The sequence below is a fragment of the Schistocerca serialis genome, chromosome 6, assembly GCF_023864345.2.
Source record: "Schistocerca serialis cubense isolate TAMUIC-IGC-003099 chromosome 6, iqSchSeri2.2, whole genome shotgun sequence".
NCBI lineage: Eukaryota > Metazoa > Arthropoda > Insecta > Orthoptera > Acrididae > Schistocerca > Schistocerca serialis.
Window position 1 is genome coordinate 222,897,535 of NC_064643.1, and position 5,309 is coordinate 222,902,843.

Genomic DNA, 5,309 nt, shown 5'->3' on the forward strand with positions numbered 1-5,309 from the left:
GTTAAAAAAACATACTTCCGTGTATTTTTGTGTGGTTTGTATTAAACAATTACACTAGCCCCTCTCCTCACGTTCGGTCTGTGGAATCGGTTCGTCAGTATTTGATGTGGTTTACGAAATATATCCAGCGGTAACGTTACCTATATATAAGTTGGCAGAGAAAATAATTTACAATAAAAAAAATAAAAAAACAAAAAAATAAAAAACAAATAACAACACAAAAAAGAAAAAAAGTAGTTGCCTTACGTGTTGTGGTGCTAGTGCTATTAAAAAAAAGTTGGATAGAGCGGCTGCCATGTAAGCAGGAGATAAAAAAGAGCGCTAATGCGCTGCTTCCTGGACTCTGGTAGGCGCGCCAGCCACGGATCGAATCCGCCCGGCGGATTAACCACGAGGGCCGGTATGCCGGCCAGTCTGGATGTGGTTTTTAGACGCATCCCATTAGGTGAATACCGGGCTGGTCCCCATGTTCCGCCTCACTTAACGACTCACAGACATTTGAAGACGTACGCACTATTTCATGACTTACACTAGACGCAGACTGCTGAGGTGCACTACTTCCGTCCCTGGGAGTTCGGGGTGGCGTCAGGAAGGGCATCCGGCCACCCTCTACAATTAACACTGCCACATCCGTCATGACAAAGTCGATCCCGCGTTGGAGCGGGACAAAGGCCCGAGAAAGAAAGAAAGAAACGTGGAACATGTACTCACTTCTGACAATTCACCCCTCATTTTGCGCAATGTTGGGACGACACTTCTTACTTACTTTCTGACGTTCTTTCGTACTGTACTGGAGCCTTCCGTTTTTATTGACACTGAAGAATATTCTAGTGGATATCAATATTTATTTCACTATTGTATGCGAGTACGGAAAAAGTATTATCAAGATACATTTTACATGCATGTACTGCCGTATAATGGGTTCTCGGCCAGAAACTAGTCTCAGAAAAAATACGTTGGCAATTTTGAATTACGCTGAAGCGCCACAGAAACTGGTATAGGCATGCGTATTCAAATACAGAAATATGTAAACAGACAGAATACGGCGCTGCGGTCTTCAACGCCTATATAGGACAACAAGTGTCTGGCGCAGTTGTTACATTGGTCACTGCTGCTACAAAGGCAGGTTATCAAGATTTATTGAGCATCAACGTGGTGTTATACTCAGTGCACGAGCGAATGGGACACAGCATCTCCTGGCGATGAAGTGGAGTTTACCCGCACGGCCATTTCATTTCACGAGTGTGTCGTAAAACATGGAATCTCCGACATCGCTTCGGCCGGAAAAAGATCCTGCAAGAACGGGACCAATGACGACTCAAGAGAATCGTTCACCGTCAAAAAAGTGCAACCCTTCCGCAAATTGGTGCAGATTTCAGTGATGGGCCATCAACAAGTGTCAGCGTGCAAACCATTCAACGAAACATCATCGATATGGGCTTTCGGAGCCGAAGGCTCACTCGTGTACCCTTTATGACTGTCAGTAGGGGACTGTTCAAGCTGGTGGAGGCTCACAAATTGTGTCGGGCATGTGCAGTTGGAGTCGTATGGGACCCCCGATACGTCTAGATATGACTGACACGTGACATGAACGTAAGCTTCCTGTCTTATGTATGACGGTAGTATCTGTTCCCGAAAGAACAGTTACCGTGGATGACCATGCAGCTTTACTAGAAATGAAGCAAAGCTGCATGGTCATCCACGGTAACTGTTCTTTCGGGAACAGATACTACCGTCATATATAGTTAAAATATGGCTTCCCGGCCATTGACCTTCTTGTGCGAACGCACACGCTATGCCCGAACTCGTACGGGACTTGGTAGATTAATCTGCCACGAGTAATGAGTATGATGGGCAAACATCTATTAGGCGCACTACGAATGTAGTGTTGTGGACATGTTGGGAATGTGGATCTCACGGGGAGCGTGCAAGGGATAAGTCCCTGCAGACGCACTATCCTCTGTGCCCGCGGTGGCTCAGATGGATAGAGCGTCTGCCATGTAAGCAGGAGATCCCGGGTTCGAGTCCCGGTCGGGGCGCACATTTTCAACATGTCCCCAATGAAGTAGATCAACGCTTGTTTGCAGCTAGGGTGTCCATTTAATTATCATTCCTGTCTTATGACCTGCACCCATTGACGGCCATTTTGCATTCCGACGGACTTGGGCAATTCCAGCAGGACAATGCGACACCCCACATGTCCAGAATTGCTACAGAGTGGTTCCAGAAACATTCGTCCGAGTTTAAACACTTCCGCTGGCCACCAAACTCTCCAGACATGAACATTATTGATAATATCCTGATGCCTTGCAAGGTGCTGTTCAGAAGAGATGCCCACCCCCTCGTACTCTTACGGATTTATGGCCAGCCATGAAGGATTCATGGTGTCAGTTCCCTCCAGAACTACTCCAGACATTAGTCGAGTCCATGCCACGTCGTGTTGCGGCACTTCTGCGTGCTCGCGGGGGCCCTACACGATATTAGGCAGGTTCTACATCTACATCTACATCCATACTCCGCAAGCCACCTGACGGTGCGTGGCGGAGGGTACTTTGAGTACCTCTATCGGTTCTTCCTTCCATTCCAGTCTCGTATTGTTCGTGGAAAGAAAGACTGTCGATATGCCTCTGTGTGGGCTCTAATCTCTCTGATTTTCTCCTCGTGGTCTCTTCGGGAGATGTACGTAGGAGGGAGCAATATACTGCTTGACTCCTCAGTGAAGGTATGTTCTCGAAACTTTAACAAAAGCCCGTACCGAGCTACTGAGCGTCTCTCCTGCAGAGTCCTCCACTGGAGTTTATCTATCATCTCCGTAACGTTCTCGCGATTACTAAACGATCCCGTAACGAAGCGCGCTGCTCTCCGTTGGATCTTCTCTATCTCTTCTATCAACCCTGTCTGGTACCAGTGGGCGAACAAGTGTACTGTAACCTACTTCCTTTGTTTTCGGATTGCACTGGGTTTCTTTGGCTCTTCAGTATAAAACAGCAGCTTTAGTGTTCATGATTTCGTACTTGGAACTGACTATAAAGAAGTAACTATTTGTACTTTACGATGCCTTTAGGCGGACTCGAGTCCTGGCGAGTTATTCTGTTTGGTTGTGTTGGTGAGGCAGGAAGCGGGCGGCGGCCCCGCCCTGCGCGGCAGAGAGGAGAAAGTGGAGGCCCTGGGGTCACCGCGGACACTGGCCGCCCTCCAGCTCGATGCAGTCGTCCGGCTGGAGTGTGGCGCTCTTACGGCCGGCATGATCGCTGCAGCTGCGCTCTCACTGCATGGTTCGCTACATTTCAACACTATACTGCTTCCTCCCACGCGTACGCTATTTGCCCTTCCTCTGCCTTTGACCGACAGTCCGGACCCGTTGGCTTCTTCCTTGATCGTCAAGCTAGAGAATCCTACATGACACTAGAAAATTCGTAGCCAGCCCGAAAGTGTTTTTCCGTGGATATCTTTCCAAGAGTATTCTAAGAACAGAGCAACTACATCTACAGGATGCCCCGGAAGTTGGAACCGGGGCATATGTCGCGAAAATGGTAACATGCAGGGACAGCGTGGATATTGATATAAGCAAAGGGGGGTGGGAGTAAGCTTTCTGGGTGACCTGCGGGAGCCCTCCGCCATCTTCTTATCCGCCGTATCGGATTCAGGTCTCATTTATTCAATGGGATGTGGTAATGTCATACACGTTTTAAGGGTAGAATTTGACGAGAAACACATTGGTGAACTCCGTTTCGCAGTATATTTGACAGGTAAAACGTTAAGCATCATTTTTTGCAGTTAGTTACAGGGTGATCAAAAAGTCAGTATAAATTTGAAAACTTAATAAACCATGGAATAATGTAGATAGAGAGGTAAAAATTGACACACTTCCTTGGAATGACATGGGGTTTTATTAGAACCTAAAAAGAACAAAGTTCACAAAACGTCCGACAGATGGCGCATGAAAGATCTCCTGCGCTCGTCGTTTGGTGATGATCGGATCATCGTGTGCTCAGCCGCCACTTTCGTCATGCTTGGCCCCCAGGTCCCCAGGCCTCAGTCTGTGCGATTATTGGCTCTGGGGTTACCTGAAGTCGCAAGTGCATCGTGATCGACCGACATCTCTAGGGATGCTGAACGACAGCATCCGACGCCAATGCCTCACCGTAAGTCCGGACATGCTTCTCAGTGCTGTTCCCAACATTATTCCTCGACTACAACTATTGTTGAGAAATGATGGTGGACATATTGAGCATTTCCTGTAAAGATCATCATCTTTGCTTTGTCTTACTTTGTTGTGCTAATTATTGCTATTCTGATCAGATAAAGCGCCATCTGTCGGACATTTTTTTTAACTTTTGTATTTTTTTTTCTTTTTTTTTTTTTTTTTTTGCTATAATAAAACCCCATATCATTCCAAGCATGTTGGTCAATTTGTACCTCTCTATCTACATTGTTCAGTGACTTATTCAGTTTTCAAATTTATACTGACTTTTTGATCACCCGGTATAACGATATAACTTGCATCATACTATTTAGCGACGAGGCAAATTTTTACGTCAGTCGGCAGGTCAGCAAGCACAACCTGTGATACTGGTGTGAGATTTAAAACTTTCCCGTCGTACATATTGTTCCACAAAATTTCGGGCGAACTGCTGGATGTTTGCAACTTCCTGCCACGATATTTCGGCGCAGAGTCTTCTCACGATCTTCAGGTGATACTGGCGAAAACTTCCTGCTTTGGTATTTAAGGCCCCTCCGGCACAATGCGTGGTGGATTCACTTGGCGTTGCGCGTGCGCTACTTGAGCGCGTTCGATTCTGCTCCGCTGCGCGCCCTCCGTGGTGAAAACTCGCCGCATCGATATCAATTCGATTGTCTTCTCGAGGTTCCATCACAGAACTACTCCGGCTACAGAGGATACGAAGTTTTTCGGCGATTGGATTCCATGCCGATACTGGTCATCGGACAACCCAAGGTGGACGTCTCCCCGTAGGGTTCGAGGACGTGGCGAAGTGACGGTATGGTGCGGCATTTGGGGACTGTGTCTCATTGGCCCTATCTTTCTGACAGAAACCCTCAACGCTGCGACCTGTCTCCAGATGCTGGATGAGGTGATCGTGTCTGTAGTTCTTGCGGAATTTTGCCTAGTCGTCGTCAAATTGTGACGTGTCTAGCAAACATGCTTCTCGGATCGGTAGACTACAATTCAAGCAAATCCTATCAATGAGTTTTGTTACAATCACAAGGAAAGGGCGACATGCAAAATAAACAAGCTTCTTAAGTACAACATTTCCAATACAAGCGAAGTAATGAGCTTTGACGCTTCT

At 47.0% G+C, this 5,309-nt stretch overlaps 1 non-coding gene across 1 annotated transcript; it reads left to right on the forward strand.

The window, feature by feature from the left end:
- Window positions 1-1,964: 1,964 nt before the first annotated feature.
- Window positions 1,965-2,039, forward strand: Trnat-ugu (transfer RNA threonine (anticodon UGU)). Its single transcript has one exon. It is a non-coding gene; the product is annotated as a tRNA-Thr (tRNA).
- The last annotated feature ends 3,270 nt before the right edge of the window (window positions 2,040-5,309 follow it).